The 15,326-nt window shown below is 42.4% G+C and overlaps 1 protein-coding gene across 3 annotated transcripts in view; it reads right to left on the bottom strand.

Annotated features, from left to right (window-relative positions):
- Positions 1–15,326, bottom strand: part of FHL3 (four and a half LIM domains 3) — an 87,500-nt gene that overhangs the window by 33,082 nt on the left and 39,092 nt on the right. The gene's annotated exons all lie outside the window — the stretch shown is intronic.

The raw sequence follows: 15,326 nt of genomic DNA, 5'->3' as shown, positions 1-15,326 counted from the left end.
ACATTAACCCCATTGGAGCCAATATGGCTGATAATGGTAGCTGTCCACTACTACTGTACCCCCACCAAAAAAAAAAACGAGAGCACAATTCTAGAGTACTAAAGAAAAACTGCACATAAGTCCATTTTTGGATGCATTTTAGTCACGATTTCTGCCTTTCATTTTGTAGTTATCTACTACAATCATCAAAAAGTCCACAGGTAAACAATTCAGGAAACCTATACCAATCTTTGAAGAGCATTTTGAGCACCTTAGGCTGGTTTCACATATGCGTTTTTTGCCGCTACGTTTTAGCGCAAAAAAAGCATGCTTTTTTTTCCCTATATTTATCATTTAAAACGCATGCGTCTTTTCTATGCTTGCATTTGGTTGCAGAAATGCAACAAGTAGTAATTTCTAGAGGCGTTTTTTTGCGGCAAAAAAACGTATTGCTGTCTATGTAAACGCATGCGTTTTTAAGCACATGCGTTTGGTTGCGTTTTAAACGCATGCGTTTCAATAGAAAAAAACAAGAATACACACTGATAAGCCACCCCCAACCATCAAGGTGATAAAGGGATCCAAACCCTAAAGGTACCTTCACACTAAGCGACTTTACAACGATAATGACAGCGATCCGTGACGTTGCAGCGTCCTGGATAGCGATATCGTTGTGTTTGACACGCAGCAGCGATCAGGATCCCGCTGTGATATCGCTGGTCGTTGCTGAAAGTTGAGAACTTTATTTGGTCATCAGATCGGCGTGTATCGTCGTGTTTGACAGCAAAAGCAACGATGCCAGCGATGTTTTACAATGGTAACCAGGGTAAATATCGGGTTACTAAGCGCAGGGCCGCGCTTAGTAACCCGATGTTTACCCTGGTTACCATTGTAAAAGTAAAAAAAAACAAAAAACAGTACATACTCACCTTCTGATGTCTGTCATGTCCCCCGGCGTCCGCACTGCTGCTCAGAGCTTCCTGCACTGAATGTGTCAGTGCCGGCCGGAAAGCAAAGCACAACGGTGACGTTACCGCTCTGCTGTTAGGGCCGGCGCTCACACAGTGCAGGGAAGCGGACGCCGGGGGACGCGAATGTAAGTATGTAGTGTTTGTTTTTTTACATTTAACACTGGTAACCAGGGTAAACATCGGGTTACTAAGCGCGGCCCTGCGCTTAGCAACCCGATGTTTACCCTGGTTACCCGGGGACTTCGGCATCGTTGGTCGCTGGAGAGCTGTCTGTGTGACAGCTCTCCAGCGACCAAACAGCGACGCTGCAGCGATCGGCATCGTTCTCGATATCGCTGCAGCGTCATTTAGTGTGAAGGTACCTTTACCCTAACCCTACCCCTAACCCTGATAAGCCACCCCCCACCATCAAGGTGATAAAGGGATCCTACCCTAACCCTGATAAGCCACCCCCCACCATCAAGGTGATAAAGGGATCCTAACCCTAACTCTGATAAGCCACCCCACACCATCAAGGTGATAAAGGGATCCTAACCCTAACTCTGATAAGCCACCCCACACCATCAAGGTGATAAAGGGATCCAAACCCTAACCCTAACCCTACCCCTAAGGATCCTAACCCTAACCCTAGGGATCCTGCCTGTAAGGCTCGAGGTCATATGAGGACATCCAGCAGAGGGCGCATCACCGCGAATGAAGGTAACTACAGGTCATTGACCTACATTACCTTCATTCCCCGGGGTTTTACAGGCACCAGCACAGCTGCATTATAGCAGAGCTCCTGCCTGTAAAATATTTTAACCCCTTCAGATGGATTTACATCGTGGGACGTTACAGATCTACGGAAGGTATGTATATTGTTGGTTTATTATTTATAATTTGTTACAGAACGAGGGTCTTCAGCTGGATTAAGAGAATAATAAAATATTACAACAACCTGTGTGTTTATTTCATTAAAATACTTTGCAATATTGTGTGTGTGTGTTTTTTTTAACCATTTCATACAATTGGATTAATAATGGATAGGTGTCATAATTGACGCCTCTCCATTATTAATCTGGCTTAATGTCACCTTACAATAGCAAGGTGACATTAACCCTTCATTACCTCATATCCCACCGCTACACGGGAGTGGGAAGAGAGTGGCCAAGTGCCAGAATAGGCGCATCTTCCAGATGTGCCTTTTCTGGGGTGGCTGGGGGCAGATGTTTTTAGCTAGGGGGGGCCAATAACCGTGGACCCTCTCCAGGCTATTAATATCTGCCCTCAGTCACTGGCTTTACCACTCTGGCGGGGAAAATTGCGCGGGAGCCCACGCAAATTTTTTCTGCGATTTAACCCTTAAATTTAATAGCTACAGCGCCGACATTTTGCACATACACACTACTAACATTAGTAGTGTGGAATATGCAAAAAAAAGGGGGACATGACATGGTACTGTATGTAAACCATGTCTCATATCATGTCAGGTTTAGGCAGGAGAAATGAAAAGCCGGCAATTGAATTACCGGCTTTTCTGCTATATCGCGCTGAAGTAAAATATATATATATATATACACACACACACACACACACTCACTGGCCACTTTATTAGGTACACCTGTCCAACTTCTTGTTAACACTTAATTTCTAATCAGCCAATCACATGGCGGCAACTCAGTGCATTTAGGCATGTAGACATGGTCAAGACAATCTCCTGCAGTTCAAACCGAGCATCAGTATGGGGAAGAAAGGTGATTTGAGTGCCTTTGAACGTGGCATGGTTGTTGGTGCCAGAAGGGCTGGTCTGAGTATTTCAGAAACTGCTGATCTACTGGGATTTTCACGCACAACCATCTCTAGGGTTTACAGAGAATGGTCCGAAAAAGAAAAAAAATCCAGTGAGCGGCAGTTCTGTGGGCGGAAATGCCTTGTTGATGCCAGAGGTCAGAGGAGAATGGGCAGACTGGTTCGAGCTGATAGAAAGGCAACAGTGACTCAAATCGCCACCCGTTACAACCAAGGTAGGCCTAAGAGCATCTCTGAACGCACAGTGCGTCGAACTTTGAGGCAGATGGGCTACAGCAGCAGAAGACCACACCGGGTACCACTCCTTTCAGCTAAGAACAGGAAACTGAGGCTACAATTTGTACAAGCTCATCGAAATTGGACAGTAGAAGATTGGAAAAACGTTGCTTGGTCTGATGAGTCTCGATTTCTGCTGCGACATTCGGATGGTAGGGTCAGAATTTGGCGTAAACAACATGAAAGCATGGATCCATCCTGCCTTGTATGGAGCATCTTTGGGATGTGCAGCCGACAAATCTGCGGCAACTGTGTGATGCCATCATGTCAATATGGACCAAAATCTCTGAGGAATGCTTCCAGCACCTTGTTGAATCTATGCCACGAAGAATTGAGGCAGTTCTGAAGGCAAAAGGGGGTCCAACCCGTTACTAGCATGGTGTACCTAATAAAGTGGCCGGTGAGTGAGTGAGTGAGTGAGTGAGTGAGTGAGTGAGTGAGTGAGTGAGTGAGTGAGTGAGTGAGTGAGTGAGTGAGTGAGTGAGTGAGTGAGTGAATGTATGTATGTATGTATGTATGTATGTATGTATGTATGTATGTATGTATGTATGTATGTATGTATGTATGTATGTATATATATATATATATATATATATATATATATATATATATATATATATATATATATCCATCCGACTTTGGAGCGAAGATCGCCGACCCGATCCCGAGATCGGGTCGGGTTTCACGAAACCTGACTTTGCCAAAAATCAGCGACTTTTGAAATTGTCCGATCTGTTTCGCTCAACCCTAGTCCTAACCCTAAGGGCTCATTTCCACATGCGAGGCACACGTCCGTATCTCGCATGTGGAAACCAAGCTCTGGCGCCGGCACTTTGGAGCGGAGCTGTGCAGCTCCATGTGTTCCTATGCGGCCGCACGCTCCGCTCTGGAGTGCCGGCTCCACAGCTTGGTTTCCACATGCGAGATACGGACGTGAGCCTCGCATGTGGAAATGAGCCCTAACCCTAAGGATCCTAACCCTACCCCTAACCACAACCCTAGCTATTTCTATTTATTCTATTAGATGATTTTGATGATTGGCAGCTGTCACACTTCTCAGCATGCGTTTCAAAAATGCAAACGCAGGAAAAAAACGCATGTAAACGCGTCAAAACGCCGCGTTTTTTTAACGCATGAAAAAACGCATGCGTCTAAAAAACGCAGCGTTTGCACGCGTTTACATGCGTTTTTTTCACCACCTGCGTTTGCGTTTTAAACGCTGCGTTTTTAAACGCAAATGTGAAACTAGCCTTAGATGCCTAATGTGAACATCAACATGAGGAACATATAAAAACCGGTGTACCCAAAGCATATAGACAAATGTGGGTATTATGAATAAATACATAATTATAAACTTGCACATGGGCATACATATAAACAATATTTTGGTGGAAAAGCTCATAAAGGAGAGAGCAGAGGGGTGAGGAAACAAATAGAATCTCTTCCACATATTGCATGTATCGGCAGATAGAAAGCGCCCCAGTTTGAGATTTTAGAACTGAGAAAAACTGCAGCCAAGTGCAAATATCCCGGAGGAGCCATGAATCTTTCTGCAGCAGTGAAGTCTATTCTGGTTAATTGCCAATAATATATTTTTCTTGGAACTTTTTTTGCCGCTAGTTCTAAAGGCAGATAGTGTTAGGCAATGACGTCATAAAAACGCTATTGCTCTTTATTGTTATTTCCATAGTAGAAGAGTCCAGGATTCTCATGTTACTAGTGATATGTAGATATCAACAGATACAAAACAGGTGAATAGAATCTTAAGGACTCCATACAAATTAGACTAAAGTCGTCCAAACCAGCCGACTGACCGACAGACTAATGTGTATAGGGGGCCTCCTGACAGTGTAAGGAAAAAGAAGGATCAGCATGTTAGAATTACGATGGCTGATCCTTTTGCTACGCGCGGAGAACACAAGAGTACTCAGCCGAGCCTAGGATTTGAGTGTGGGGAGGGACAGGGACTGAGGAGTACGATTATAATCTGAGTGCTGCGCTGCAGAACTCTAAGCACAATAAAAGTAACAGGAAATACTTTATTATGGATCACTTTAGAATTCATCTTTTTCCAGAATTGCTGCAAAACATTTGCTATTTTTTTGTCTCTTAAAGTGAACCCTTCACCAGATTATCCATATAAAATCACTGACCCACATATAAAGAATATATTAAAATACTGAAGTCAGTCAACTATAAAACTCAGGCAACTGACTCGAGCGGGTCACGTCCGACTGGGAGATCAGGGGTTAGAAAATCACTACGCAGGGCTGTGGAGTCGGAGTCGTGGAGTTGGAGTTAGTTTTGGTTGGAGTCGGAGTCGGTAGAAATGTACTGACTCCGACTCCAGCTTTAAAATTTTTTTTATTAATATTTCATAATTGAACTTTCATATGAATTTTATAAATGTTACTCAAATACAGGTCCTTCTCAAAAAATTAGCATATAGTGTTAAATTTCATTATTTACCATAATGTAATGATTACAATTAAACTTTCATATATTATAGATTCATTATCCACCAACTGAAATTTGTCAGGTCTTTTATTGTTTTAACACTGATGATTTTGGCATACAACTCCTGAAAACCCAAAAAACCTGTCTCAATAAATTAGCATATTTCACCCGTCCAATCAAATAAAAGTGTTTTTTAATAACAAACAAAAAAACCATCAAATAATAATGTTCAGTTATGCACTCAATACTTGGTCGGGAATCCTTTGGCAGAAATGACTGCTTCAATGCGGCGTGGCATGGAGGCAATCAGCCTGTGACACTGCTGAGATGTTATGGAGGCCCAGGATGCTTCAATAGCGGCCTTAAGCTCATCCAGAGTGTTGGGTCTTGCGTCTCTCAACTTTCTCTTCACAATATCCCACAGATTCTCTATGGGGTTCAGGTCAGGAGAGTTGGCAGGCCAATTGAGCACAGTAATACCATGGTCAGTAAACCATTTACCAGTGGTTTTGGCACTGTGAGCAGGTGCCAGGTCGTGCTGAAAAATGAAATCTTCATCTCCATAAAGCATTTCAGCCGATGGAAGCATGAAGTGCTCCAAAATCTCCTGATAGCTAGCTGCATTGACCCTGCCCTTGATGAAACACAGTGGACCAACACCAGCAGCTGACATGGCACCCCACACCATCACTGACTGTGGGTACTTGACACTGGACTTCAGGCATTTTGGCATTTCCTTCTCCCCAGTCTTCCTCCAGACTCTGGCACCTTGATTTCCGAATGACATGCAAAATTTGCTTTCATCAGAAAAAAGTACTTGGGACCACTTAGCAACAGTCCAGTGCTGCTTCTCTGTAGCCCAGGTCAGGCGCTTCTGCCGCTGTTTATGGTTCAAAAGTGGCTTTACCTGGGGAATGCGGCACCTGTAGCCCATTTCCTGCACACGCCTGTGCACGGTGGCTCTGGATATTTCCACACCAGACTCAGTCCACTGCTTCCTCAGGTTCCTCAAGGTCTGGAATCGGTCCTTCTCCACAATCTTCCTCAGGGTCCGGTCACCTCTTCTCGTTGTACAGCGTTTTCTGCCACATTGTTTCCTTCCAACAGACTTACCATTGAGGTGCCTTGACACAGCACTCTGGGAACAGCCTATTTGTTGAGAAATTTCTTTCTGGGTCTTACCCTCTTGCTTGAGGGTGTCAATGATGGCCTTCTTGACATCTGTCAGGTCGCTAGTCTTACCCATGATGGGGGTTTTGAGTAATGAAGCAGGCAGGGAGTTTTTAAAAGCCTCAGGTATCTTTTGCATGTGTTTAGAGTTAATTAGTTGATTCAGAAGATTAGGGTAATAGGTCATTTAGGCCATGTGCACACGTTCAGGATTGTTAGCGTTTTTTTCGCGTTTTTTCGCTATAAAAACGTGATAAAAACGCGAAAAAAACGCTAACATATGCCTCCTATTATTTACAAGGTATTCCGCATTTTTTGTGCAAATGTTGCGATTTTTTCCGCGAAAAAATCGCATAGCGGAAAAAAAAGCAACATGTTCATTAAAAATGCGGAATTGCGGGGATTCCGCACACCTAGGGGTCCATTGATCTGCTTACTTCCCGCACGGGGCTGTGCCCACGATGCGGGAAGTAAGCAGATTATGTGCGGTTGGTACCCAGGGTGGAGGAGAGGAAACTCTCCTCCACGCACTGGGCACCATATAATTGGTAAAAAAATAAGAAATAAAATAAAAAACAGTCCTATACTCACCCTCGATGTCCGGCGCTGTGTTCCCGCCTCTGTGCTGCACGCTGGCTGGTTCCTGTAGCTGGTGTGCGCTGAAGGACCTCGCCGAATGACGTCACTGTCCTGTGATTGGTCGTGAGCGGTCATGTGACCGCTCACGTGACCGGACCGTGACGTCACGGAAGGTCCTGTGCGCACACGCCAGCTAGAGAAAGAGGAACGGACGCCGCTGAGGAGATGTCTGGGTGAGTATAAGCATTTTTTTATTTTTTTTATTATTTTTAACATTCTATCTTTTACTATAGATGCTGCATAAGCTGCATCTATAGTAAAAAGTTGGTCACACTTGTCAAACGCTATGTTTGACAAGTGTGACCAACCTGTCAGTCAGTTTTCCAAGCGATGCTACAGATCGCTTGGAAAACTTTAGCATTCTGCAAGCTAATTACGCTTGCAGAATGCTAAAAAAACGCGAAAAAAACGGAAAAAAAACGCAAAAAAAAAAATGCGGATTTCTTGCAGAAAATTTCAGGTTTTCTTCAGGAATTTTCTGCAAGAAATCCGCAACGTGTGCACATACCCTTAGAGAACCTTTTCTTGATATGCTAATTTATTGAGACAGGTTTTTTGGGTTATCAGGAGTTGTATGCCAAAATCATCAGTATTAAAACAATAAAAGACCTGACAAATTTCAGTTGGTGGATAATGAATCTATAATATATGAAAGTTTAATTGTAATCATTACATTATGGTAAATAATGAAATTTAACACTATATGCTAATTTTTTGAGAAGGACCTGTATATATGTTCTATCAAACTATGAACAACAGTGATAAGACATTTCTTACTTCTTGTGTGTCAGGGTATGTGCACACGTTCAGGATTTCTTGCAGAAATTTCCTGAAGAAAACCGGAAATTTTCTGCAAGAAATCCGCATTTTTTTTTTTGCGTTTTTTTTCCGTTTTTTTCGCGTTTTTTTAGCATTCTGCAAGCGTAATTAGCTTGCAGAATGCTAAAGTTTTCCAAGCGATCTGTAGCATCGCTTGGAAAACTGACTGACAAGTTGGTCACACTTGTCAAACATACTGTTTGACAAGTGTGACCAACTTTTTACTATAGATGCAGCTTATGCAGCATCTATAGTAAAAGATAGAATGTTTAAAAATAATAAAAAAAATAAAAAAATGCTTATACTCACCCAGACATCTCATCAGCGGCGTCCGTTCGTCTTCCTATAGCTGGTCTGTGCGCACAGGGCCTTCCGTGACGTCACGGTCACGTGAGCGGTCACATGACCGCTCACGACCAATCACAGGACAGTGACGTCATCGGCAAGGTCCTTCGCCGCACATCAGCTACAGGAACCGAACGGCAGCGTGCAGCGGTGAGGCGGGAACACTGCGCGGGACATCGAGGGTGAGTATAGGACTATTTTTTATTTTATTTCTTATTTTTTGACCACTTATATGGTGCCCAGTGCGTGGAGGAGAGTCTCCTCTCCTCCACCCTGGGTACCAACCGCACATAATCTGCTTACTTCCCGCATGGTGTGCACAGCCCCGTGCGGGAAGTAAGCAGATCAATGGACTCCTAGGTGTGCGGAATCCCTGCAATTCCGCATTTTTAATGAACATGTTGCTTTTTTTTCCGCTATGCGATTTTTTCGCGGAAAAAATTGCAACATTTGCACAAAAAATGCGGAATACCTTGTAAATAATAGGAGGCATATGTTAGCGTTTTTTTCGCGTTTTATAGCGAAAAAACGCGAAAAAAACGCGAAAAATCCTGAACGTGTGCACATGGCCTCACTGTTCTCCACTGCCCTTATCTAATCTTATACTTGGTTAACCTCATGCTGCCCAAACCCCCTACTTACAATGTATGAAACTGAAAGTGAAAATGTGTTGTAAATTCTTAGTAGTGAGGCCATGTGCACACGTTCAGGATTTTTCGTGTTTTTTTCGCTATAAAAACGTGATAAAAACGCGAAAAAAACGCTAACATATGCCTCCCATTATTTACAGTGTATTCCGCATTTTTTGTGCAAATGTTGCGATTTTTTCCGCGAAAAAATCGCATCGCGGAAAAAAAAGCAACATGTTCATTAAAAATGCGGAATTGCGGGGATTCCGCACACCTAGGAGTCCATTGATCTGCTTACTTCCCGCACGGGGCTGTGCACACCATGCGGGAAGTAAGCAGATTATGTGCGGTTGGTACCCAGGGTGGAGAAGAGGAGACTCTCCTCCACGGACTGGGCACCGTATAATTGGTCAAAAATAAAAGAATTAAAATAAAAAAATAGTCCTATACTCACCCTCGATGTCTTCCCGCCTCACCGCTGCATGCTGCCGCTTCGGTTCCTATAGCTGCTGTGCGGTGAAGGACCTGTGATGACGTCACTGTCTTGTGATTGGTCGTGAGCGGTCATGTGACCGCTCACGTGACCGCTCACATGACCGCGACGTCATGGAAGGTCCTGCGCGCACACACCAGCTATAGGAAGAGGAACGGACGCCGCTGATGAGATGTCTGGGTGAGTATAACCATTTTTTTTATTTTTTTTATTATTTTTAAACATTCTATCTTTTACTATAGATGCTGCATAAGCAGCATCTATAGTAAAAAGTTGGTCACACTTGTCAAACACTATGTTTGACAAGTGTGACCAACCTGTCAGTCAGTTTTCCAAGCGATGCTACAGATCGCTTGGAAAACTTTAGCATTCTGCAAGCTAATTACGCTTGCAGAATGCTAAAAAAAACGCAAAAAAAACCGGAAAAAAAATGCAAAAAAAAAAAATGCGGATTTCTTGCAGAAAATTTCCGTTTTTCTTCAGGAAATTTCTGCAAGAAATCCTGAACGTGTGCACATGGCCTAAAGCTCCTCCTCTAGACTAGATGTTTACTAGGTGTGCGTCTTCCAAGCACCTCACAGCTGCTACTCAGAAGAGGAAGACTGTAAGAAGTATTATCCTTTCAACAAACTTTGCATCAGTTAACTGAGTACATGAGGAATAACAGTATTACTGACCACTATATCAGTTGTATGACATGGCAATAATTTTGTACAATTGTTTTTAGGAAAAACAATTGTCATTTGGATTGTGAATGCAGAATTAAAAACCTGAGAATGTCAAAGAAGCGTCACATTAAATCAGCTGTATTCCAACATTTCACCATCACTCAAGATAGAAAACATTATGTCTGTCAGTGTATGACAAATTATCCAGACGAAAACAAATGCTGTGAAGCCAAGATCAGTGCATATTCAGGCAAATCTAAAAATGCTCCTACCAGAGCTTCTAATCTAAAGAGACATTTACAGTGCTTTCATCCAGAAGTACTGAAAGCAGTGGATGAGAAAGACTGCATCCAAACCAATGAACCAGTGCCCAGCTCTTCCAGCCAAACAAAGGAGCAGAGAACTTTGCAGCCATCAGTTGCAAGATATTTTGTCAGTGACAAAGTTACTGTGACAATGACAGTAGATACATTTAAAAAACAGATCATAGAGCTTGTTGTAAAGGATAGTGTGCCTATTTCATTATTTTCACGACCAGCTTTTATGTGTCTGAATGGGGAAATGGCCCGCAAGCTTGGTGTTTCTCTGGAGAGAGAGAGTATTAGAAAATTAGTAATCGAAGAAGCTTTTAAACAAAAGGAAGAACTTAAAAAAACTCTCAAGGGACGCTTTCTGTTTCTTAAAATGGATGCCTGCACACGTCACAGAGTGAACTATTTTGCCATCAATGTACGATTTGTTTGTGACAAAAATGAAATAGTTACCAAGACATTGGCAGTAAAAGACACCAAAGCTCATCACACCAGTGAGTTTCTCCAGGTCTTGGAAAAGGTTCTGCGAGACTAAACTTAAAAAAGAGCAAGTTCTTTCTGTCGTAACTGACAATGCTTCAAATATGATAAGTACTATTAAGCTAATGAATGAGAGTAATGATGGCGACCAGCAGGTAGAAGAACATTCTGGGTCCACAGACACAGAAATGTTTGAAATAGAGGAACACAGTATTATAACTGAGGAGCAAACTGAAGTTGCTTCAGATGAACAGCAACATGATAGTTTAGATGATCTTGTTGAAACTGTGTCAATACGTTCTTTCATTCATCACATGCGCTGTGTTGTGCATACGCTACAGGACATGCTGCTGCACTGATTGGCAAGGTGAGAAAATTGGCTACTGTTGCCAGAACCTGTAAAGTTAACTCAATTTTGAAGAGACGTGCTGGAAAAGGGGCAATTATTGATCAAGCCACATGATGGGGCAGTACTTACTTAATGATTCAGCGCTTGGCTGAACTGAAAACCTTTCTTGTAGACATGGCTAACCCTCAACTGACGCTAAATGAAAGTCAGTGGAATCAGGTGACTGAGCTGGAAAAATTGCTAGAGCACCCATTTACAGTGACTAAAAAATTACAAGCAGAGGACTTAACTCCAGGTATTTTCTTAAAGGAGTGGAAGAACCTGATGTTTCGCCTGTCCCAAAGAGGAGGGTTAATTGCAAGTGGCATTGCTACATCAATGAAACGGAGAGAGGAGCTACTATTACAAAATAACATTCTTTTGGCAGCTGTTTATGTAGACCCAATGCACTGGATTCTTCTAGAAGATCAACGGCTAACTAAAGGAAAAGAAGCTCTGTTTGAAATAGCAGTAAGGATGAAAGGGTTGCAGAACAGTCAGGAGGAACAAGAAGAATTTGGTCGTCCTGCCACATTTTCACCCTCATCAACTGATGAAGAACTTAATTTCGAAAAATATTTGGATCACATGGACCGTGCAAAGCGTTCCCGCATAGAAGAAGAGTCATCCCCATCAAAGAACACCACCAGTACATTTCAGCAGAATTTTTCATGTGCACTAAAAGAAATCGAGAAATTTGACTGTTCATCAAAAATAACAGTGCAACAAGCGATTCCTCTGTATCCTGACATTGTCAGAGATGTTGCCCGAGTGGTTACTGCTTTGCCACCAACCCAAGTTAGTGTAGAGAGGTTGTTCTCTGCTCTCAAAATAATTAGATCAGATTTAAGGGCATCCATGAAGGAGGATCTGACAGAGGCAATACTTTTTCTGAGGCCAAATTTATAGATTTCTTCTTATTAACTGCATAACAGTGTTTATTGCATATTTACTTACAAGAGTTTAGAAAAGTTTATAAAAGTTATTTGCTATATTCTAATTGTATTCTAGTAAATATAGTTTTTGCTCTAAGTGGTCTGATTACTTATATGATGGTGAGAAACTGAATAAGCACGATGTTAATATTTTACAACAGTAAATTTATTGTTACGAATTGGCCATTTATGAAGGAGTCGGAGCCGGAGTCGGAGTCGGAACCTGATAAAATCCAGGAGTCGGAGTCACAACTGTGGCTTACCGACTCCACAGCCCTGTCACTATGTATTGTGAATTGCATATTTTCAATTTTGCCAATGTTTGTGTTTCATATTAAATGGATTTCGTTTCCTTTAGTGCTTAAGAGGTTAACCACCCCCCTTTCTATGCTGGTTAGAAACTTTCAGCTCCATCTAACAGCTGTCCCTGACCTGGTCATTTCCTCACCCTACAAAATCTGGTCAGAGCTTCTCTTCCTTGCCAGTGAAAGCTTTGCTTCCTAGCTCCTTGGAGACGCTGTGATGAATTGGAGACTTGTTGCTACTGGAGATTGTTGTGTGCTGTTTTTGGGTGTATGCTTTCCTCTTTGTCCTATTCCCATTTGGTTGGTACATTCCTATCCTTCCCTATCTACCTCTACCTTTGGTGAGGGTTTGTAGGTTTGTTGCTTTTTGTTATCACTGTGGGTCTTGTGTGTTGATATACTAGCATATCTGTCCCAGGCCTCCTGAGGAGGGGACAGCTTAGGGAATAACAGGAGAACAGTAAGGCTGGTGGCCCAAACCTCCTCACCTTTAGAGGTACCTTTGGGAGCAGGAATAGTTAGGGCCCCAGTCCTAGGGACAGTTCAGGGCCCCTTTACCTAATCACGAACAGTCACAGCAACACCGTAAAAAAAAAAAAAAAACACATTAAAAAAACAAAAAAAAAAAACACCACACACACACACAACGGTCCAATGGGCTTTTCAGACCAAGCACGGCAGCTCCTCTCTGCCTTGTAATGACGCCCCTATATTTATGAAAGACGACCTCATTCAAGTCAACTTCAACCACACAGCCAGCAAAGCCTCACACCTGTGCACGCACTTTGTCGGCTGTGTATATCAATCACAGGTGGAGGGGGAGAGGTACAAGGCAGCGAGGGGATTGTTAGGCTGAATAACATGGCGGCAACAGCTTTTCTAGGGACAACCTGATGACTAATTCCCTTTGAGTAAAACAAGCATATTAATAAAAAATGCATAAATAGTACCCAAAGCTATAACAAACAAACAAAAAAAAGTATATTATATACCGTACCTCTCTTGCAAAGTGCATAGTAGTGCATAAGTTTGTGAAACCTTAATAGTCTTCCAATTTTGTGCATACATTTGTACTTAAACTACATTAGATTTTTACAGAAATCCTAAAAGTAGATGAAAAAAACACAAATCTAACAAATAAGTAAAAAATGATTAGACTGTCATTTCAAATGAGGAAAATTATTAATACTACAAGTCTGAGTGGCAAACGTATATGAACCTTTGCTTTTAGTATCTGGGTTGTCCAGCACATTGGCTTGGAAGACGTTTAGCACATTCTTTGCTACAAAACACCTTCAACTGTTCTATTGGTGGGTTTTCTCCCATGACCTGCTTGCTTCAGGTCCTTCCTCAACATTTCTATAGGACTGAGGTTAAGACAAGACTTTGATTCTGCCATGTTCAAACTATAACTTTATTATTCTGTTACTATTGTTTCGTAAAATGTCTTGTGTGCTTTGGGTCTTTGTCTAGTGCATGACCGCCATTCTCATGGACAGATGTCCTCACATTTTCTTTTAGAATTTGCTGGTATACTTCAGAGTTCATTGTCCCAATCAATAACGGAAACCCATCATGGCCCAGAAGCAGCAAACCAGACCCACACCATGATACTATCACCATTGTGCTGTAATTTTTTCTTCCAAACATTACCCTTCTCATTTAAACCAGAAAGTTATATTTTGGTCTCATCCATCCCCAACCCCCACCCCCCCAAAAAAACATTGCTCCTATAGCGTTATGCCTTCTCCAGGTGTTTGCTATCCAAAAAAAGAAAACCGCTGCCCATTTGCAGAGGTATTCTCCTTACTCTCCATGTCTGTAATAGTGACAATAGTTCTGGAGACCGACAGCAATGCAGCCAATAACTGAGCCAAGCAGCTCTGAATTGTTCGTGCAGTCAACTTGGGTAGAGCCGGTAAATTCAGTTTTTGTCTCCAGCTCCGTCAACATGACGTCAGCTCTACAAACAATAAACGAAACTGGGAGCAGTGATGGAGACTCAGCGCTGGGCCTAGGGAGGGCGAGTAAAGCATTTTTCATATATATGTATTTTTTAAATTTTTACACAAACTGCGTCTATGGGATAGGTTTTCCAAAACGAACTCTTTCAAAAGGAAATCTGGCAACTGATCCATTCTGCTCGATCTGTAACGTGGAGCGAATTGGTAGCAGTGGGCAAGGCACTACTCTCTTGTGCCCCGCCACGTTACATGAAAGTGGAGGTACTGGCTAGGTGCGTGGACTTGTGCTGTGAGGGCGCTACGCCCGTGCAGGCTGGTTTCCCAGGAACAGATGTTGGACAGTTCAATGAGGGAGACCACAGTTCAAAAATAAACTTTTTTACTAAACGGGAACTTGGTAGGAATATATACAGAAGATAGAGGTACACAACTTTATGAACATTTCCTTCATGATACCGAGCATTTTCCACACAAGTTCAATTCTTTCCTCTGTACTAGCTTATTTTTTATTTTTACCATTCATCTTCATTTCACCACAAACTGTACCACAACCCAGCTCAGTACTACAGTCCAGTTTGTAAGAATCATTTTCTCGACCCTTGGTTCTTCATCCTTTTCCCCTAAAGGAAGCTACTTTACCAGTAATTATCTCTTCTGTCTATGACGCTCTGGAAGTGCCGCCCGGGGCACACTCTTCGACTTTCGTATG

Source organism: Ranitomeya variabilis, chromosome 3 (genome assembly GCF_051348905.1).
Source record: "Ranitomeya variabilis isolate aRanVar5 chromosome 3, aRanVar5.hap1, whole genome shotgun sequence".
Lineage (NCBI taxonomy): Eukaryota > Metazoa > Chordata > Amphibia > Anura > Dendrobatidae > Ranitomeya > Ranitomeya variabilis.
This window is presented reverse-complemented; position numbering and strand designations above follow the sequence as displayed.